This window comes from Durio zibethinus, chromosome 19, assembly GCF_047325235.1.
Source record: "Durio zibethinus cultivar Kanyao isolate XHJ-2024 chromosome 19, ASM4732523v1, whole genome shotgun sequence".
In the NCBI taxonomy this organism is placed as follows: domain Eukaryota; kingdom Viridiplantae; phylum Streptophyta; class Magnoliopsida; order Malvales; family Malvaceae; genus Durio; species Durio zibethinus.
The window spans coordinates 5,407,168-5,431,220 of NC_143180.1; the positions used below are offsets into that span (position 1 = coordinate 5,407,168).

At 30.5% G+C, this 24,053-nt stretch overlaps 1 long non-coding RNA gene across 1 annotated transcript; it reads right to left on the bottom strand.

The window, feature by feature from the left end:
- Positions 1 to 610: 610 nt before the first annotated feature.
- Positions 611 to 2,247, bottom strand: LOC149513385 (uncharacterized). The gene is made up of 4 exons (XR_016330221.1): positions 2,103 to 2,247; positions 1,825 to 1,938; positions 1,152 to 1,385; positions 611 to 876 (listed from the first exon to the last, which is right to left on the bottom strand). It is a non-coding gene; the product is annotated as an uncharacterized LOC149513385 (long non-coding RNA).
- Between the last annotated feature and the right edge of the window lie 21,806 nt (positions 2,248 to 24,053).

Below are 24,053 nucleotides of genomic sequence, written 5' to 3' on the forward strand. Positions count from 1 at the left end.
AAGAAAAGAAAAAGTAGAAACATTTCAATCGACGCCAATGTCAATTGCAGGAAGACTTCAGAAGTCATTATTCATCCAAAAAAGAAGTAGATCAAGCATACTTCAAAAGACAACATCAATCAGTTTAAAGATTACAACAGTTTAACCAAGAACACTTAACCATAATACATTTAATTCACGATTTCAAGACCCCTACGAATTGCACACAGCCAGATCTTTGGAAGAAATACAGCCCAAAGTGAGTTGCTAATTTTTAACTTAATTGTCTTCTTGATGGAACTAAAAATGGCATAAATTGAAAGATTTTATTATATATTAATGTGTAAAATTTAAAACATTTTTAAGCAAAAGTGATATATTTTTTAAATTTATATTTTTACAAAAAAATTTAATATAATTTTTATCATTGAATAATTATTAATCAAATTTAAATTATAAATAGTATTTTCAATAATTATTTTATATACTAGAATGCATGCCTGCACTATGTTACGGAAATAAAAATAATGATATTTTAAAAAATATGTAATATATTCAAAATAAACAAAATAATAAATATTCATTTACTTTTTTTATCTAATATATATGACTTAAAATAAACACAACCTTCAATGGTTTTTTATCTAAACAATATAAGACAAACAATGTCCATGCATCTAAGAGAAGTTTAGCATGCAGATATCAATAATAAAGATTCAACAACAGCCAATATCATCATCAGCCAATGCAAGATATCAACTTGCAAAGCAATTAAAAAGGAAATCGAAATCAAAATTTCCAAAATACCTTCATGGTAAACTCTTTCATCCTTGCTTGGAAAACATTTGTAGCAGATTGAGCAATGAATGCTACTATCAAAGATAACCTACCAATCTTCTGCATCAAATACAAATTCATACTTTGAGAAATTCCATTTGAAGAATTCCAATACATTGACAATCTATTGAAAAAATTTGTATTGATAGATACAATAAATTAAAGTCTTATTGTAATAAATAAAATATTTTAAATTTCTCGCACGTTTTCAATGATTGATTAAATTCATCAAAAGCTGGTCTTCCAATCTAAGCATTCCATAAAAACCACATAATGATGTACTAATATTATTTACAAACAACGTGAAAACTTTAAAGAAAAAACATTCAACTTACCTGACGTTCAATGCGCCATAGGAACTGAAAACCCTTCTCATAAAGAACATCAGAATAAACAGCGTCTGGATCAACTCTTTCCTGATTGGTTTTGAGCTTTGTGAATTCCAGGTTGTCCTTGAATCTCTCCATTACCTCATTTAAGCCCCTCCAACCAATCCCAATATTTAATACAGCTCTGTCTTCACCCTACACAGCCTCAACAATTGTCCTCTCTGCATATGTTGTAAATCCCTATAACCACAAAGAAAAACCAGCAGAATTCAAATTTACCTAATTTGAAAAGATCAAAATATGTCACAGACAAGAACAATCCCTGCTTAATGAACCATAAACCATTTTATTGATCAATGAAACACAAATCATTATATTTGTCCATTATATTTGTAACTTCAAACATTACAAATAAACTTGAGCAAGAAATAATACTTCAATTAGATGAGATATCAATATTTTATTAAAAATACAACACAGCTAGGAAGGAAAGCAGATATTCATTGTAAATGATAGTTAAACCTAAGCCAGTGTTTAGCCATGGCTGAAAAAAGGGATTAGAAAAACTATTAAAAGTTACATAAGGCTTTTTCTAAAATAACATAAGAAGAATTAGATTAAAAAAAATGAACAGAAAGGAAGCAAGGATGATATAAATGAACATATGAAAGAAGAATACCATAAAAATCCTAATCACCAAGAGAGTTAGCAGGTTTTTGGCTCAGTTTTAAAACCGCAGGGCTGTTTTTGTCTTGCTCGTTGATTTCATAAACTTATAGTTCTTGAACTTTTGCTGAAACAATTAAAACATCATATTAGTAATTTGTTTCAGTGAAATATTAACAAAACTATTCCTGAAAATTAGTGTATATATTAAAATTTTGAGGAGAAAATAAAAATAAAAAGAGAATTAAGGTATAATTATTTTGTTGTCTAATTATGGGTTGAAGTACTTACTGGGTTTGGAATGATCGGGTGTGCACTCCTTAGACTTGTTGAAGAAGAAGAAGGCTGTGGTTGTTGAGGTGAAGAAGCTTTTATGGGAAGGTGAGCTGCGAACAGCCAACTTTTATCTATACGTGGAGATTGCTTACAGAGAGCTGGTAGATGCCATTGACTATGATGCGAATTCTATGAGATTGGGAAGGTGAGCTGCGATCAGCCAACTTGACATAAGAGATTGCTTGCAGAGAGCTGGTAGATACCTTTGACTATGTATAGAAATTAGTTGGAGAAGAAGACTTAAATTATATTACTACTCTTCTGTATACCAACACTTGATACTATTAAGGAATTACTCCATTCGTTGGGATATACAGATTAAATATTGGCTTTTGGCTTGCTGGATTTTATAGAAAAATTTCAAGGCTTTTTAATTAAAGGTTTCGGAGCTGTATGCTCTGATCTGAAGGAAATTGAAATTGCAGAGTACACTTTTTTTATAATATGATAAAAAACCCATCATTAGCGGTTTTAACTCCAACAAAATAAATATTGACTTTTATACTCCACTTTCTTATAGCAATCACATAACATGCTGCTGCAACTAAACTTGGGTCATGGGTTGGCATGGGCATAATTTTTAACCTAATAACAACAATGGTCATTAGAATAAAAAATAAATTATGGATCACAGAAATTCAAAGTAACAAATTCAAATGTCTCGTCCTACCTATTAATATTTCAAGAATAGATATTTCAAGAAGTGACAAATGGAAAACCAAATTTCAGTAAATCAATAAAAACATTGCACCCTTAAACCTTCACATTTTTAAATTCAGGTCCTAAATTAATAAAAATATAAATAAAAATTAATAAATAAACAAACCCATAAACCTTCACCTTATCAAATTCAGGTACTAAATCAATAAAATCCCCAACATCATCAAATTATGAAAATGAAGAATTGATCAACGGTCACAAAAAGTTTAGGGAAAACATTGTCGTATGTGCAGAGGTGGGTCACCGGTGAAGGAGGAGCAAGGAGTGAGCACTAGTGATCTGGGTTTGGGATTAGGAGAGTGAAAGGTAGACCAAGCAGATGTAGAATGATTTAGGGGTTTTTAAGAGCACGCATGTCAGCCACTCCAGTCGAACCTTGAAATCTATTAGCTTACAGATTGTAAAGTCAAAACAGTTCACCATAACTATAATCTCAAAAATTAATACACTAATTCCATTAAAAACAATTGATTAGACCATCCGAAAAACAATTTTTTAATAAATTTACAAAGAAAATAATAAGCTTAAATTTAAATATATACCAAGAATAGCGAAGAGGGAAAGAAGATAGGGCGAAGAATCCTCAAATCCCTAGCATAATAAATTTAAATTTTCTTCACCTTCCCCGTCGCACCCATCCCCCACACTACCGCAAATCAAATTGTTCGTGCTCTAAAGCAGAAGCGAAGATGAAGAAGGGGCTCCGATTGGCAGTTTCATTGGTGGTTGTCAGACCTCCATATATCATCTTCATTCCCCCATTAAAACCTAAGCTTCCTTCTTCTCTTTCCCTTTCTCTTTCTCCTCCCCCTTTCTCTCTTTTAATTTTTTCGGTTTTAGCTGTAAAAGCTTCTTGTTTGTTTTTCAATCTAGAAGCATCTTCTCTTGTTGCGTTTCCAGCATTTACCTCTTAATTCTTTTTTAAGACTTCACTTACGTGCACAATAAATCACAATCTGGGGACTGTTTTTATTATAAGTTATAGATTATTGATCTTCTCTTTGAATCATATCAGTCTCTTGATTTAGTTTTTTTTTATTAACGTTTTTCTTATATTATTTTTAATGAAAAAATTTACAAACTTCACCGTAAAAACTTTATTTACATCTTACCCACAGTGCAGTACTGCATAAACCATGCATGTGGAAAAAAAGCCAATATTTTTCTTCCTTTAGTAGATAGAAATGCAAGAAAGTAATAAATTTAAGATTATCATTTTATACATTAGCTATAATTTTATATATTGATAATGAAAATTTTAAAACTTAAAAATGAGATTAGGGAGTTGACACAAATTTATTTAATTTTACTAATTAATTTTTTAATTTAATAAATATATGTTAGTGGGATACTTGTCAACACTCTAATTCTACTATCATTATGTAGAATAATTTTTAATTTAATAAATATATTAATGCACAGAATTTGAAAAAATTTTAAATAAAATTATATTTTTTAAATAAGTATTTCTACTAGAAACTTTTAGGTTTTTGTTGTTTTTATATCGAGAATGTGAAATTTGTTGGTATATAAATGGAAAAGAAAATAGGTAAGTTGGAGGCTTATTAGGGTTTCGATGAATGTTTCTGGATTTTGAAGTGAAAAAATTGACTTATATACATACATATATACATATATATACATATAAAAGATTAAAACCTAATTAACTTGTTTTTGCTTCATCTCCCTCCCTTTATATTTACGATTTCATTTGTTTTATAGAAAATTATTTTCAAAAAATGATTTTTACATTTTCATATACTTGTTTAATAGAAAATTGACTAATCAACTAAAAATTATTTACTAGTCAATGAAAAATTATTTACTGGTCAACATAATTTGGCGGTTATTAGTTAATTATTTTTGTTTCTTAAGTAAAATATTTATTTCATTTTCATATGCAGGAGCATTATTTGTTTAAGTAATTTTAATAAATTTAATTAATAGAGAAGTATTATAATGTCAATATCTTTAAACAGTAGTAGGAATTAAATATGTATATATAATATTTTATGGGAAATGATCAACTTATATTAATGAAAAATTAAAAAGTTTTATAATTTTTTTAATAATTAATTTCAATAGATCTAAGGGATCATTAAAATAAGTTAAAAAGAGAAAAATGATTCAATTTTATTTCTTAAATTTATTAAAATCAATGATTTCAAAATTTTAAAATATTTTTGTGCAAATTGATATCTTCCGATAATTTAATAATGCAAAGTTTGAATTTTTTATAAAATAAAGTTTAAACCAAAGGAAAGGAGTACATATACACACATATACATAGGGAACTTAGGTGCTAATTTTAATATAAATGGTTATTTATTAATATATATATATATATATACACACATATATATATAATTCCCATATAGTCATTCAATTAAAATTGCAATAGATAAATACAGTAATGTATTTAAATTGGTAAAGAAATTAAAAAATTCATAAAATTATTTTAAAAGAAATTAATTTTTATCAATCAATCATCATTACATGGCTATCTATTACACGGTTAATTTTGAAATAGTAATTGGAAGCCATGGCAATATTTTGGAAATAAATTTCAAGGTTTTTCTTGTTTTTATTTTTAGAATATGGAATTTGTTGGTAAATGAAAAAAAAAAAGTTAAGTTGGAGATTTATAAAGATTTTGATGAAAGCTTTGGATTTTGGTGTAAAAAAAATCTGGTTTATATACATATATAGGAGATTAAAACCTAATAATTTGTTTTTCCGTCACCTCCCTTCCTCTATATTTACATTGCAAATTTAACTCCAATTAGAAGTATATCTCTAATAGGGCTTAGGAATTTGCTATATATATGCGGCAATTACTTAATTATTTTTGTTTATTAAATAAAACATTTATCTCATTTTCATATGCAAAGCATTATTTTTATACATTTATGTGATTGTAATAAATTTTATTTGTAGACATCCATTTATGTTCGGGTCTAGTTGGACTGATTTTCTTTGTATTTTTGTTATTATAGTGTATGTTATATGATATTATGTTATATCATTATTAATGTCACTACTACTATTATTATTATTACTGTATGATTATTATTATTATTATTATTATTATTATAATATTATTATTATTATTATTTATATTTTATTTTCCTTTTCTTTTTTTGGTATATATTATAATATAGCATTACTAATATCATTATTATTATTATTATTATTATTATTATTATTATTATTATTATTTTATTTTTGCCTTTTCTTTTCTTTCTTTTGTTCTTTCCTTTTTTTGTTTCGATTTGCACGTAAACAGGAAAATGAATCAGGATCAGAATCCCTTGGTCAAAGTTCTATCAACACAAGTGCTAAAATTTTGGACCAAAAATCATGTTGGACATAATACAATCCCAAGATTCAAGCCTAGGATTGATTCTATCCATTTCCAAAAATTGGATCTTAGGCTACCTATAAATTGAGCTAGCTCTACATAAGACAAACACACATAAATTTTGAGGGAAAAGGGTCTAGAAAAATTCAGGTAATAAGAGTTTTCAGAATTTTGAAGATGGGATTTAGGGTTTAAAAGATTTTGGAAAAGATTTAGAGCTTTTTGGGATTTTTTGAAAATTTCTAGGATTTTTTGGGATTTTTCTGGGTTTGGATGAGTTTTTTTATGAAGGTTTGAATTTTTCAGGGATTTTTTTGGTAAAAGTTTGAAGTTTTTAGTGAGATTCCAGCAAGATTTCTATAATTCAACATATTTTCGAAAACTAGTGGGTTCTCTAGTTTTCAATTGAATTTTTTAATGAAGTTTCCAAAAACCAGTGGGATTTTTAGTTTTCGATTGAACTTTTCAACACTGTTTTTAGGTGTTTTGGAGAGAAAGCAGAGGGTTTTTTTTATTAAAGAGAGAGGCTCTAGAATTTTTGAGTAAAAACACTAGAAGTTGCCTTTTATACTAGCCCAGAGCGACGTCGTTTTGAACAGCCTAGGATCCACATGTTGACTTGGTGACCCGCGTGTAGATCCACACTCCAACCCGACCCGATAGTAGGTTTTCCCTTTTTCACTTTGTTTTTATTTTTTATTTTATTTTATTTTACTTTTAACCCATTTTATTTTATCTTTCTTTTATTTTTTTATTTTTGGTTTTTTTAAAGGTTAATTTTGCTATTTTTATTTCTTGAAAGTAAAAAAAAGAAAGAAAAATGATTCAAAAAAAAAATCTTTTCAAATAAAAATATAAAAAACATCTTTCCAAAATAAAAGTTTTCAAAAAAAATATTTATAAAATCCTTTAAAAAAAGGTAAAATAAAAACAATAAAAGAAAAATCTTTTTCAAATAAAAATCCCTACAAAATAAATTCATGAATTCTACCAAACTATTGGAAAATTTTCGTAGTTTTAAAATGGAATCCACCAAACTATTAGGAAATTCTATAAATCAATTTTCAAATAAATAAAAAAACAATAAAAAATATAATTTTTATCCTCTAAACTATTCGAGTATTATTTTTAAGTCATACCAAACTGTTAGGAGATTTTTTTATTTTCCTGAATAAAAATATGTTAATAAACCCGATAACAGGCCTCTTTAGAATGAGATACTAATCTTTATGAATACTCTTGAGGTGAGAAAGTTATCTTAAATTACTACCAAACTATAGGGACAATTTTAAGATTGATTTTCAATATTAAATCAATTCAATAAATCACAAATATGATCAAGGCTTGGACAATTTGAAATCAAACTGGTACTGTTCGTTGGATGGGTGTTGTGGAGGTGCTATAACCTTTTCCATGCTTAACCAACTCCCAAACCTGATGTCTATTTTTGCATATCAGAATCTATATTAGATGGCTAATCACACTTAACCAAAAAAGATTGGTGGCGACTCCTCTAACCCATGTCTAGCGGTAGGTATATGGATCTATACATTATGATAGTTTGGTGACCTCACTAGGAAAATTGAAAGTCAAGCTAGTAAATGATTTATTATTATCCAAGCCTCGCTTAATAAATTTGAAATTATTCTATTTCCTTTTATAGCTTATATTTGCTTTATTATTTATTTTCCTTTTCATTGTGTATACCTATTTATTTATTTGTCATTCTTTTCATTCTTTGCTTATGTTTGCTTAATTATCTATTTATTCTATATATACCTATCATTCATTTGCATATGCATAACATAAGCCCTCTACCCGAGCTCTACCTTTAGGAGGGAGTTAAATACCTATGCCCTTGTGAGATTTCATGTCTCTGTATGGGCTTGTGAAATACTCCCACTTAGTTGAACCCTTGCCACTTCAAGCCTATGATGGGTGAGGATGGGGGTGCCTTACTAGTCTGTGATGGACCATGATGTAAGGAACAATTTGGAAACCTTTTAGAATTAACCCAAATCGCATATAGTCAACCTTAAGAGCCCAAACATAGATCGAGCCTTATCTTCCCACCCTTTATAGTCAATCCAAAATTTAAAGCCATGTTGTTATCTTACTTGCTATATGGTGTTTATTCTATGTTTTATTGAAGTGACTAACTAATTCTTTATCTTTTTTTTATTTCTTTTCCTTTTTTGCACATTCATAAACATGTTTATAGTCTCATAGTATTCTTGCCCTAAAGTTATTTCAACAAAAGCCCTCATAGATTCCACAGAATATCAGGCTTGCACTATTCAAATGTGACTCTCCCACAGATGTGAAGATAGAATCAAAGAAAAAGTAGCTAGAAGAAAAAGATTGTCTACCACTTGGTCATATCTCTACACTGCCAAAGGAAGTTCACTTGCTCCTCAAACAAAATGACTTGAAAAGCCTAGTAGATGTATGGAACAACATGACTCCTCCAAGGTAAAAAGCTTTCAATAAGAAGTTTAGGCATATTGCATATATCTTATTAGTAGATATTGATAACCCACTTATTAAGGCAATGATACAGGTCTGGGATCCTTCCTACCATTGTTTCATTTTTAATGAGGTTGATTTGGTGCCAACCATAGAGGAGTACTCAACTTTGGTGGGCATGCATCTGCTACACCTAGATAGAATATATGTGAAGAAGCATAAATTAAAGAATCACAAAAAATGGGCTAGATTCTAGGAGTGGAAAAATAGATAATAGATTCGTATATTCGAGAAAAAGAGAGCATAAAGGTATGCCATGAGAGATTCTCTAAGATTTCATTATCAAACACCCAGATGATGATCAGGGAATGAATGTATTTGATCTAGCCATCTATGGGTTGGTCATTTTCCTTAAGGTTTTGGGCCACATTAGATAGAAATGGTTGATCTTTTTAACCAAATTGAAAAAGGGTGTAATCTTTCCCCAGCTATCTTGGCAGAAACCATTAGATCTTTGAGCTTTTGTAGATAAAATAAAAAGGCCAGATTTTTTGGGTTGCATACCACTACTGTATCTATAGATGAATAGCCATTTCGAGTGCAAAAAGAGTGCCTTTTTCTAAGCTTTATTTCTACATATGAAACCCAATTAAGGAGTTCTATCAGAGCATTTGGCCAAAAGAAAATACTCAAAAAGAGTGAAAAAATCTGTTGTAAGAACTCACAGTTGATCAAGTAAAATGGTTAGCTTTATGGATAGATAGGGAACCCATGTTATATCAATATGAAGATGAGATAGGAGTTTCATTTTTAGGATTATAAGGGTCCACGAGTTATGCACCATTGATGGTAAGGAGATGACATAGAGCTGAACAGTTTACTCTAAGGACATATAGGCTCAGTCATTTCAATTGTTTATATAGGGAGCTTAAAACTTTTTAGAAGATGCTTGGAAGAAGCCTAAGAGGGTAAGCCCTGCACCATTTATTGATAAAGTCACTCAAAAGTATCTGATTTGAAAAACTAAAAAAGGTTAAGAGGTGGCATCTATGCTTAAAGACCATTGCAGTTAGTGGACTATGGAATAGATGATGTGCTTCTAGAACCAGAATCTGTAAGGAAAGAATATTAAGTAGAAAAAAAAAACTAAAACAAGAAATTCTAAAGCTCCAGGGAGAAAAAGACTAGTGGTAAAACAAAGCAAAAAAATTAGAAATCCAAATCTATAAGATTTTTAAAGAATACAGCAAGGCCTAAAAAGTTATGAGAGAACAGAATGATACCCTTAAGGAACTATAAGAACTACAACAAGAACATAAGAGGTTGCGCATACAAATGCAGGCCAAAGAAATAAACAACATAGATCTGGCTCATGGGAATGAAAAGTTAAAAAAAGAATGTGTGCAAATAAAAATGATTTTAAAAAGGTTTAGTAGGAAAATCAAATGCTTTTAGACTACATTTTGGCTCTGATATTGAAGTTGAATGACCAAAACGATCATGTCAGAACCTTTATAGAAAAGCATAAAGAATTATCCTATTAGGTGTTATACGGTAAAAAAGAAGGGCTAGGAAGACAAAGATACATAGAGCACCTCACAACTCAGATAGGTAAGGCTGTGATCAAGGCAGGTGAGATGGTAGAAGAGGCTAAGGCATTGAGAGCTTCGATTACACCAACGGAAGAGCATGGATAAAGGCTGTTAAACTTTATTAAAGAGGCTAAGGATCAGTATGAGCAAGTTAAGCATTTTTATAAGAGGATAATATTAGATTTGATGTAAAATAGACTCTTGTGGAATAAATAAATGTTCACTTTTGTTAAATTTTTAAGGGGTAAATATTTTTATTTTATTTTCTTTTCTTTTTCATGCATATGCATCACATTCATTCATTTATCATCATAACATCATCATTGAATTTTTAATTATGGTACTAAGGTGCAAGAATAACTATACATCCATACAATGCTCGGGCTAAAGCCAAGAAAATGAACTAAGATAATGCGAGTAGCCTTGAGAGGATAGAAAAGGCTCATGAGGTTTTTGAAAGAAAGTTGAGCAAAATTATGGAAGCCCTAGAAAAAGTAAATAGAGGAAAAACAATAGAAAAAGATACCTCATTAAAAGCTACTGAATCAACATATCCTCTAGGTTTTAGTCTACAATTGACTTAAACTACCTTAATATTCCAACCTCTATAGGTAGCTTTTCCAAAGTACAATTACCTCGCAATGGCTTATGCACTCGATCATGAGAATGTCCAAAGTTATGACAATCTTGTTTTTACAAAAAAAAAGTGGCAAGTGCATTCAACTCCCTATTATAAATGAGGTAAAAGAGGAAAAAAAGCTATAGGCAATTGTGCCTGTAGAAAATTCTAAAACTGATCAAGCCATGAATAGGTTTGAGGAAAGATTACGGGCTATAAAAGGAATTGATTTCTATGGATCCATGGATGCAGTGGGGCATTGCCTGATACCTGACGTGGCAATGTCACCCAAGTTCAAAGTACCAAAGTTTGAAAAGTATAATGGTACCAAGTGCCCTATCATGCATATCACAACGTTTGTCGCAAGATGACGACACATACTAGTAAGGAAAAGCTACTCATACATGTCTTTCAGGATAGCTTAACTGGATTTACAGTAAGATAGTATGTCTAGTTAGATGGGATCCACATAAAAATATGAAAAGATTTAACTCGATCCTTTATCAATTAATATCACCACATTATTCACATGGCTTCAGACCGTCTTTCTTTGCAAGGAATGGAAAAGAAAGCATCTGAATCCTTCAAGCAATATCCTAAAGGTGGCTGGATGTAGCTGCTCAGGTGCAACCTCTATTGACAGAAAAAAAAACTACAATGCTATTTGTGAGCACTTTAAAGTCATCATAATATGAAAGAATGATAGGAAATACAATTAAAAACTTTGCTGATATGGTGATTTTAAGAGAGATCATAAAAAATACCATTAAAAATGGTAAGCTTGAAAGAGGAGAGCCTTATAAAAGAGCAAATAAGAAGAAAAAAATGAGGCTTAAGTTAGGAATCTTGAAAGGAAACAATTCAGAAGCTACTCTTGACTAACCTATCCCATATACCATCACATAACAAGTCTTGCTTCTACCTATCAATTGATTACATGACCTTTTTATCCATCCTCACCATGATCCTTCACTCACTTAGTCAGCACCACAAGTGGTGTTCGAGAACCATGAACCAAAGAGAGACCTACATTTGACCCTATTTCTATAAGTTACACTAAGCTATACCAAGAAATTTATAAGAACCACCTAATTGCTCTCGTCTCTATTAAACAGCTTGAACTTCCTTACCCTAAATAATATGATTCCAGTGCCCATTGTGACCACCATTTTGGAATGGTAGGACACTCTACTGAGAATTACATTCTTTTCAAGCATAAGGTGTAAAGTCTAATAAAAGAAAGATTGATAAGCTTTGATACCAGTAAAAATTCAGCACCCAATGTCAGTAAAAATCTTTTACCTAATCATACAGTCAATGCTTTGGACGAGAGTAAGAAACATGTGAAGAGAAGAATAAAAAAGCTTAAAATGTCATTAACCAGCTCTATAATGCCTAAGGTTAGGTTGATACAACCAATAGCCCCACACAACTGTATGGAAAGATGCATCCCCAATCAAAGGCGTAAGTATCATAGTGGAGCTTTGGGGCATTCTATTAAGAAATGTTGATAGTTTCACTAAAAAATGTAAAAGCTAATGGATTCTTACTAGATAAAGTTATATGAAGAGTCAAAAGCCTTAAAAAATATTATGGTGGCTATGATAGATAGTTAGGTATCAAAACCTATCACTATATACTGCAAGAAGAAGCCATAATCTACTAAGAATAAGTTTGTTCCCAAACTAGTAGCTTTCAAAGTCCCACATCCATTTCCCTACAAAGATGAAAAAAAAGGTACCTTGGAAATATAAGTGTAAAGTAATGACTCAAAGGTAGCAAAAAGACATGTCGAAAGCTGAAACTGTCAATATAATAGGTGTATGAGGCATAACAAAAAGTGAAAGATGTTATACTCTGAAAACTTTAGAGAAAACAAGAAAAGAAAATGAGAGGTAGATTGAACCAGAGATTCTAAAAAATGATACCCCAAAGTCTATGCTTGAAAAGAAGGCCTATGAATTTTTAAAGCTAGTCAAACATAACGAATATTCTATGGTGAAGCAACTGAGTAAAATGCTAGCCAAAAATTTTCTACTATCACTTCTCTTAAACTCTGAATCACATCGCAATGCCATGCTAAAAGTATTGAATTAGGCTTATATGGCCCATAATGTATTTGTCGAGTATGTGAATCACTTGACAAAGAACCTAGTGGCGCCACATCATATCTTTTTTAGTGATGATGAAATTTTTTCTAAAGGTAGAAAGAGCACCAAGGCATTGTACATTACTATTAAATGTAAAAGCCATATAGTAGCTAAGGTCCTTATTGATAATGGGTCAACTATTAATGTTATGCTTGTGTCCACTTTGGCCAAGCTGCCCTTTGACATGCTCCATATCCAAAATAGCCAGATGATGGTTTGAGCATTTGATGGGACTAAGCGAAAAGTCTTAGAGGATATTGAATTGCCCATACAGATTGGGCCATGTATCTTCAACATAAAATTTCAAGTCATGGATATCTCCCCATCATATAGTTGCTTATTAGGAAGGCCATGGATCCACAAGGCAAATGTTGTCCCTTCTTTACTGCATTAAAAGATTAAATTCAATGTTGAAGGATAACTAATAATTGTAATCGAAGAGAAATATCTATTAGTGACTCAACCCATAAATGTCCTATATGTGGAAGCAATAAATGAATCGTTGGAATGTTTTTACCAATCTTTTGAACCTATTAATATAATGGGTAAAGCACTTAAGCTCAATCAGATTATGATCAATCAAATGATTAACAAGGGTTGGCATATTGGGTGGTTTGGGCAAAAACCTTTAAGGGATAAGATAACTTTTTAAGATAGAGGATTATAGTTGCAGATTAGGGTTAGGCTATGAGACAGAAAAAATGCAAAACAATGACAAAAGGATAAAGAATAGACTGATGATCATTTCCCACTTAAATGAAACTTTCATTCTTAGAGGATACATGCATCCGAGGGCTAAAGAAGACACAAAAGGAAAATCAAAATGGGAGGAAATTTTTGCCAAGCTGTCCATTCGTATGGTGGATGATGGCAGTCAAAATGAGGAAGCTTTGGTTTACCCTTGCCTACCTAGGTATGAATTAAAGAATTAAAGGGTCATCCAGATGCCTATTGTTTTTAATTTTTCTTTTATGTAATCTTACCTCTTAATTACTTACATTCAAAAGCATTAGGATAAACTTTTATGTTTGGGCCTTTTATTTTCATTATTTCAATAAAAGTATGAGCATGCATTTTGTTCATTTCTTCCATTCTATTCATTATCTCATCAAAGTTTCTTCCCAATATTTCCTATTCCATTAACTTTTAGGTCCCCAAATGAATGTGAAGGTAATCATGACAATGATTCAGGGTTTAATTTTGAAAATTTGATGAATATTGATGAACTTGATACTGAAGAAGATTCTGAGGAATACACCTTGTCTCTAGATTTATTAAGGCTAATTGAGCAAAGATAAGCCCATTAAGCTCATCAAAAAGTTATAGAATTTATCAATTTGGGTGATGCTAAAAATAAGAAAGAAGTCAAGATTGGTATTTCGCTCTTAGCAGTTGATCGACAGTGGTTAAAAGATTTGCTTAGGGAGTTTGTGGATGTGTTTGCTTGGTCCTAACAAGATATGGCTAGACTTAGCACTAAAATAGTAGAACATAGGCTACCATTAAAGCTTAAATGTAAATCGATGCAGTAAAAGTTAAGAAGAATGAAGCCGGAGATGCTATTGAAGATTAAAGAAGAAGTAAAAAAGTAATTTGATGAGAATTTCTGCAAGTGGCCAAATATCTTAAATGGGTAGCTAATATGGTTCCCATTCTCAAAAATATGGAAAGGTATGAATGTGTGTAGACTACTAAGATTTAAATAGAGCTAGTCCAAAATTATAATTTTTCTCTACCTCACATAGATACATAGGTGGACAATATGGCCTAACATTCAGTGTTCTCTTTTATGGGTGAATTTTTTTATTATAATCAAATAAAGATGGCCTCAGATGATATGGAAAAGACTACATTTATCACTATATGAGAAACATTTTGCTATAAGGTCATGCTTTTTGGACTGAAAAATACTAGGGCAACTTATCAAAGGGCTATGGTAACCCTCTTCCATGATATGATGCATAAAGAGATTAAAGTATATGTGGATGACATGATTACTAAATCTTAAAAAAAAAGATCATGTAGTCAATCTCAGGAAATTGTTTAATAGATTGAGGAAGTTTTAGCTTAAATTGAATCTGGCCAAATGTACTTTCGGAGCTAGGTCAGTGAAGCTACTGGGATTCATAGTCAGTGAAAGAGGGATAGAAGTCAACCTGGATAAAATTCAGGCTATTCAAAATTTATCCCTTCCAAGCACATAAAAAGAGGTTCAAGGTTTCTTAGGCAGACTAAACTATATTTCTCAATTCATTTCATAACTCACTTTTAAATTTTATCCCATTTTCAAACTCCTTCGAAAAAATAATCTCAGTGAGTGGAATGAAGAATGTCAAGAAGCTTTTGATAAGGTTCAACAGTACTTATCAAATCTCCTAATATTAGCACCACTTGTTCCTAAAATGCCACTGATTCTATACATAATGGTACATGAGAAATCAATGAGATGTGTGCTAGGTTAATAAGATGAATCTGGTAAGAAAGAGAGAGCTATTTATTATCGAAGCAAGAAATTTATAGAGTATGAGTCCAAGTATTCATCACTAAAGAAAATGTGTTATGCTTTGGCTTAGATAGCTAAAAGATTTAGGTAGTACATGCTTTACCATATGACTTGGCTCATTGCTAAATTAAATCCCATCAAATACATCTTCGAAAAGCCATCACTATCAAGAAGAATCTCAAGATGGCAAGTGATGCTATCAGAAGATGACATAGTGTATGTAAGCCAAAAGGCAATCAAAGGAAGTGTCATTGCTAAATTTTTAGTAGATAAAGCTGTTGATGACTATGAACCTATGAAGTTGGATTTTTTAGATGAAAAATTAATGGTCATCTCAGAGTTAGAGGGAGATAATGGCAAGGAAGAGGTATTGAGAATGTATTTCGAAGGGTAATCGATGCCATGGGCCATAGGATTGGAACAGTTTTAATATCTCCAATAGAGCATTATTATCTTGTTATAATAAGATTGAACTTCAACTACACCAATAATATAGTTGAGTATGAGGCTTGTGTTATGAGACTACATGCTACTTTGGATAAGAAAATTGAAGTGTTAAAGGTACTCGGGGATTCAACTCTAGTCATTTATCAACTAAAAGGTAAATGGGAAACAAGGGATTCAAAACTCATCCCTTATCATAAATACATCTTAAAGTTGTGCAAACAATTTAAGGCAATTCAGTTTGAACACTTGTCTTATGAAGAAAATTAGATGGTAGATGCCTTGGGTACTTTAGCTATAATGATACAGATTGGTGATATGCTAAAATTTAGCCTATCAAACTAGATATCAAAGACATGCAAGTACATTATGCCAACTTGAAAAAAAAAATGATGGCTGCTTCTAATATCATGATATTATATGATATCTAAAGAATCAATAGTACCCAGATCAAACAACAAAAAGTGATAAAAGAACCTTGAGAAAGATGGCAATGGGTTTCTTTTTAGATGGGAAAATCTTGTACAAAAGAGGCAAAAACTAAATGTTGTTATGTTGTGTAGGTGCCTTTCAGGCCAAAAGGATCATTAAGGAAGTTCATAATGGCATATGTGGAGTACGTGCAAATGGGTTTATAATGGCAAAATAGGTTATGCGAGCTGGATATTACTAGCTGACAATGAAAAAAGATTGTATTGATTATGCTTGAAAATGTCACAAATGCCAAATTTATGCTGATAAGATCTATACTCCACCCAGCATTTTACATGTTATACCACCATAGCCATTCTCTATGTGAGGAATGGATGTCGTTGGTCCATCACCCCAAAAGCCTCATATGAGAATAGATTCATTTTTGTGATGATTGATTATTTCACTAAATATGTCAAAGTCGCCTCTTGCATAACTGTGACTAAATCAATGATCTATAGATTCATTAAAAGAGAGATAATATACAGATATAGGCTTTTAGAAAGAATCAACTCAGACAATACAAAAATTTTGAATAGTAAGATAATGCAAGAAGTATGTGTCCAGTTTAAGATCGAACAACACAATTCAGCTCCATATGACCTAAAAATGAATAGAGCAATAGAAGCTGCAAACAAGAACATCAAAAAGATTCTAGAAAAGATGACTAAAACATACAAGAATTGACATGAGAAGTTACCTTTTGCCTTACATGCATATCAAACTTTTGTGCACACTTCTACTAGGGCAACTCCTTTTTGCTTAGTTTATGAGATGGAAGCACTAATAGAAGTAGAGATCTCATCCCTAAGAGTTATAAGAGAAGTGGATTAGAAGAAGCTGAATGGGTCCAAGAGTGCTATAAACAATTAAACTTCATTGAAAAAAAAGATTAGCGATGCTCTATCATGGCCAATTATACCAAAAAAAAATGATGAGAGCTCATGACAAAAAGATCAGACTTTATCAATTTTGAGAAGAAGAATTGATATTGAAAAGAATTCTTCTAAGTCAGCATGATGATAGAGAAAAATGGACTCTGAATTAGGAAGGACCATAAGTGGCAAATAAAGCTTTTTTGGAAGGAGCCTTAATCTTGTCAAAAATGGATGAAGATGAACCTTCTAATTTTGTTAATTTTGATGCCGTGAAGAAGTATTTTGTTTGATCAAAAAAAAAACAAAAAAAAAAGTTCAAGTTGAAAACCCAAAAAGGTGATTTGGATCCAAAGAAAAAGGTTCAAATTGAAAACCTTGAAAGGCACCTTGAATTAAATGAAAGAAAACTCGGATAAACATAATACAACATCACTTTGAAGGTATATCAAAGCCAATGAATTTCAAAGAGCTTTGAGGTGTCGAGGCATCGTAGTTTGGTTGAGTTTTTAAAGGAGATCCAAGATTTGTTGTCATGGTTATCTGATCATTTATCTTGGGACGTTGTTGCGCCAAATAGCCATCCCTGTACAATTTTTTTTTGTTTTTATACCATTATTTGTAATTTATTGCTTATCCAAATAAATGAAAGTCATTTTATTGTTCTTTTAGTTCTATACATTGCCAATATATTTGGTTCTATACATTGCTAATATATTTGTCCTTCTCTTTGTACCTTGCCATGAATGGAAGAAGTGCATAACTTGCATCTCACACTTTGAAATTGGGATAATGATTAATAGTTGAACAAAGTTATAAGAAGTTGTGTGTTACTTTGAAAGATTAAAGAAGATAAGAACTACATATGAATTCCTCCAAAATAAAAGTAAAATAGCTTTCATAATCTTTCTTAGGATAAAGATATATATTTAGGTTAATGAATGATGGTTTTTTTGCCAAAGTTGTACCAAAAGAAAAATGCAGAAGCCTTAGTACCACAATTAATGTTTCATTTGCATCTTAGATAGGGCATGCACTTACATCATTCACTTGATCTTAGCTCAATCTAGATCATTTCTTATGATTTGTGATTTTGTCTCGATCATTTTTTACCTTAGCTTAGTCCTGGTTGCTTCATTTTGACTCATGATTTTATTCTGATCACTTGATATTGGCTCAATCTAGATCATTCCTTATGATTCGTGGTTTCATCCAGTTATTTTTTACCTCAACTCGATACTTGTCATTTTATTTTGACTCATAGTTTCATCTCAGTCACTTGATCTTGGCTCAGTCTAGATCATTTCTTATGATTCATGATTTTATCTCGATCATTTTTTATCTCAACTCGATCCTAGTCGCTTTATTTTGACTCGTGGCTTCATTTTGGTCACTTGACATTGGCTCGGTCCAGATCATTTCTTATAATTTGTGGTTTCGTCTCAATCATTTACGGCTTTGACTCGGTCCTGATTGTTACATTTTGACTTGTGGTTTCATCTCAATCATTTGATCTTGGCTCAGTCCAGATCATTTCTTATGATTCGTGATTTCGTCCCCATCATTTTCGACCTCGACTTACTCTTGGTCACTTTGTTTTAATTCATGGTTTCATCTCAATCACTTAGTCTTGGCTCAGTCCAGATCATTCCTTATAATTCGTGGTTTCGTACCGATCATCTGATCTTGGCTTAGTCCAAATCATTTTTCAGATTCACAAATCATTTCTGATTTGATTCAAATAGAGTGTCTAGGTCTTTATAACATCCCCGTCTAATAAAGATGTGCAAAGAATGGCAGCTATAGACACCTATTTGTGTTTAGGCCTAGTTGGACTGATTTTCTTTGTTTTTTTGTTATTAAAGTATATATTATATGGTATTATGTTATATCATTATTAATGTCACTACTATTATTATTATTATTACTGTATGATGATGATGATTATTATTTATATTTTCTTTCTTTGGTATATATTATAATATAGCATTACTAATATCATTATTATTTATATTATTTATATTATTATTATTATTATTATTATTATTATTATTATTATTATTATTATTATTATTATATCATTATTATAATTACTATTATTTTTATTTTATTTTCATTTTTTCTTTTCTTTACTTTCTTTTCTTTTTTCCTTTTTTGTTTTGATATGCATGTGAATAGGAAAGGGAATCAGGATTAGAATCCCTTGGTCAAAGTTCTATCAACACAAGTGCTGAAATTTTGGACCAAAAATCACGTTAGATAAAATGCAATCCCAAGATTCAAGCTTGGGATTGATTCTGTCCGTTTCCAAAAATTGGATCTTAGGCTGCCTATAAATTGAGCTAGCTCTACAGAGATTAAACACACAAAAATTTTGAGGGAAAAGGGTCTAGAAAAATTTTGGTAGTAAGGGTTTTTGAAATTTTGAAAAAGGCATTTAGGGCTTAATTCATAGTTTTGGTTATGATTCTAGGTTTCTAGAGTTAGATTCAAGGTTGTAGAAGGTTTTGAAAAGATTTAGAGCATTTTGGGATTTTCTAAAATTTTCTAGGATTTTTTGGGATTCTTTGGAATTTTTTGGGATTTTTTTGGGCTTTTTTGGGTTTGGATGAGTTTTTCGATGAAGGTTTGAATTTTTTAGTAATTTTTCAGGTGACAGTTTAAAGTTTTCGATGAGGTTCCGACGAGATTTTCAAAATCTGACACATTTTCTAGAAACTGGTGGGTTATTCAATTTTTGGTTGAATTTTTTAATGAAGTTTTTAGAAACCAATAGGATTTCCAATTTTCAATTAAACTTTTCGACACTGTTCTTGGGTGTTTTAGAGAGAAGGCAAAGGTTTTTTTTTGGCTAGAAAGAGAGAGACTCTGGAATTTTTGAGGAAAAACATTGGAATGTGCCTTTTATACTAGCCTAGAGAAGCGTCATTTTGAACAACCTAGGATCTGCGCATTGACCTAGTGATCGATGTGCAGATTTGTGCTCCAGCCTGACCCGATAGTAGGTTTTCCATTTTCCATTTTCCATTTTATTTTTATTTTTTGATTTTATTTTTTTTTACTTTTAACCCATTTTATTTTATCCTTCTTTTATTTTTTTTTTGGTTTTTTTTTAAATATTAATTCTGCTATTTTTATTTCTTGAAAGTAAAAAAAGAAAGAAAATTATTTTAAAAAAATCTTTTCAAATAAAAATATAAAAAACATCTTTCCAAATAAAAGTTTCCAAAAAAAAATCCTTTATAAAAGGTTAAAATAAAAAAAAATAAAAAAATCTTTTTCAAATAAAAATCCCTATAAAATAAATTTATGAATTCTACTAAACTATTTGAGAATTTTCATAGTTTTAAAATGGAATCCACCAAACTATTGGGAAATCCATAAATCAATTTTTAGATAAATAAAAAATATAATTTTTATCCTCTAAATTATTGGATGATTATTTTTAAGTCCTACTAAACTATTAAGAGACTTTATTATTTTCTTGAATAAAAATATGTTAATAAACTCGACAACAGAACCTCTTCAGAATGGAACACTAGTTTCTATGAATACTCTTGAGGTGAAAAAATTATCTTAAATTGCTACCAAACTATTGGAACAATTTAAAGACTGATTTTCAATATTAAATCAATTTGGTAAATCACAAATATGATCAAGGCTTAGATAATTTGAAATCAAACTGGTACCATTCGTTGGATGGACGTTGTGGGGGTACTATAACTTTTTCTATGTGTAACCGACTCTCAAACCTATCATCTGTTTTCATAGATTAGAATCTATATCAGATGGCCAATCACACCTAACCAAAAAAGATTTGTGGCAACTCCTCTAACCAATGTCTAGCGATAGGTTCATAGATCTATACGTTATGACATTATTAATAAAAAAATATTATAATGTCAATGTCTACGGGCAATAAATAGGAATTAAATATACATATATATTGCTATAAATGCAAAGTTTCATTTTTTTATAAAATAAAGTTTGAATTGCTAATTTTAAACCAAAGCAAAGAAATACATTCATTCGCATATACATAGCGAACTTAGGTGCTGGTAGAGAAATTAAAAAGTTCATAAATTATTTTAAAAAAAAACAATTTTCATCGATCAATCATCATTACTATTATCTCTTTATAAATCTAATAAAAAATATTATTGTTTAAACTTTTAATTACTTTTATTTGTAGAATACTGAAATTTCCACTTTATTTTAATATGCAAAACATGTTTTATTTGTTTAAAGAAATTATAACCGTTTACTACGGAGGTATTAATTTACAATATCTACATGGATTGTACACATATATTCATAATTAAACCACTATTCAAGTATAAATTCGTGTACCAATTTACTATATAAACATATACTTATTGAAACTAAATCAATTCTTCAAGTTATAGCTTGGAATTACCTTATCTAAAAGTGTATATCAATTTATTGATTATTTAATTACTTTGTATTGCAAGCTATATGGGTTATTGGACTAGAACTTGGGCTTAAATGAATAAATGTGGGCCATGTTGGTAAGCTATATGCGTTACAGGCCTATTTAGTTTTATTTGTTTCTTTTATTAAATATATGTTATTGTCGTTATATTGGATAAGGAAACCCCTAGTCAAGTGTAGCTTTCCATTTCAGAAGGGTTTTTGTTTCGATGGATGGAGCAGTAGCTAAAGAAGTAGTTTGAAAGGATACCTAAGGCAAAGACTAGTGTAGATTGAAGCAATGCAAGGATGAGAAAGAAAAGTTGGGACATAGAAGAGATGATACCATTATTAGATTGATCGAAAAAGCTTTGTTGCACAAAATTACCTTTGGCTTGCACACACAGCTATATATGTAAGCTGTGAATATAAAGTAGAGAAGGTAAATATATTTATTTATTTAGAATCAAAATCAAATTGGTTTCACATTTCTACATTTGTTGTAGAGAAGAATTAATGGAAGTAATTGCTATGCTTTAGTTAATTGTTTATAGAATCCATTTTATTTCTCATGTTTAAGAATTTCAGCTTCAAAGATTATTCTTTGTTTCTCAATCAAACTTCTTTATTTATTTATTTAATTCAATCTGGATAGTAATCAATAAAAACATTAATATTTTCATCTTACAATAATAATTATAATAATATATAACCTTAAATCTGTCTAAATATGGACTTGATCCAATGTAATTTGACGAGAAAAAAATTAACAATATGAATTTGCTCAATTCAAACTTGAAAAGATTTAATCTCTAATTAATCTGATTTTTTTTTTTTTTTTGTTGCTGTGCCAAGTTTATTAAAGTAGTCAAAAGGCTACGAAGCTTTTCCAATAAGTGTATGTATAATTAAATTCAAATTTTCAAATGATATCCATTTGGATATGTGACTAATTAATGTAAGGATAATTAATAACACACTGAGAAACTTTGTGTAAAATATATTCATCGATCGATTGCCATAAGATGTATACAATTATATCAAAACAAGATTGTTTATTGTATTATCTATTCATTTTAAACACCGCACAGAAGCTAAATTTCTGATAGTCCCCCTTCCCTCATAACGCATTTGCAACAAAAATAATATATATCAGAAGCATACTACCTACTGGCTACTGAGGATTAGATGGCCAAACTGCTGCAACAATTGAATCGTACCTTCAATTGCCCAATAAGCAAAAATTGTTCGACCTCAGACAACAAATCAACATATCTCAAACCAATAATAATTATATAATCACAATAAAATTTTAACTTTCTCTCTCATGCACGAAGACATAGTAAAAGAAGTTATTTCCACCGCCTAGAAGAGATCAACAGGGGATCAGATTGGCATCTGTTACCGGCATAATGGGCACAAGTGAGTTGTCTCCAACCACCTAACAATGTAATCATCATGGAAAACATGTCTGCAAGGCATCGAGTCAACTTCGTCTCCAACCAAGAACCATGAACTCCTCCAAACAGATAGTACATTGTTTCTTGGATCTCAAATCCTCAAGTCTTCTCTTCTTTTTCTTCATCATCATCTCCAAATTTCATTCTTTTCAAAGCTTTAATAAAAGACTTGCCAGCAGGCTTGAAATTCAATGTCGTCAATGACTCATCAATCACATGATCAAACTTATCAGCTGCTTGAACAATTACTAATTCCAGGACCAACTTTTTCATGTTATGCCCAAGATTAATAGGGTCTCTATCAACCACTCATGCAAAAGACAAGATACCCGGAATAAAGACAGATTGAAGGAATTTTGGAGATACACCTGTGTTGGCAAACAAAAAAAGTAAACTATTTGGACCATCATCTTCAAATAAAATCATGTGATGAGGATATAAGGCCGACTAGCTCTATGTTGAAAAAATCGTATGGTATGCAACAATAGAGATCTTCTAAACGACTATCTATTGGATGGCTAATTTCGAGATAGTAATTGGAAGCCATGCTAATATTTAGGAAACAGATTTTTAGGTTTTTGTTGTTTTATTTTGAGAATATGGAATTCGTTGGTAAATGAAGAAAAAAAAAAAAAGGTAAATTGGAGGCTTACAAAGATTTTAATGAATGTTTTGAATTTTGGATTTAAAAAATCGACTTATGCACATATATAGAAGATTAAAACCTAATTAATTTGTTTTTGGTCAACCCCTTCCTTCAAATTTACATTGTGAATTGAACTCTAAATAGGAGTATATCTCTAATAGGGCTTAG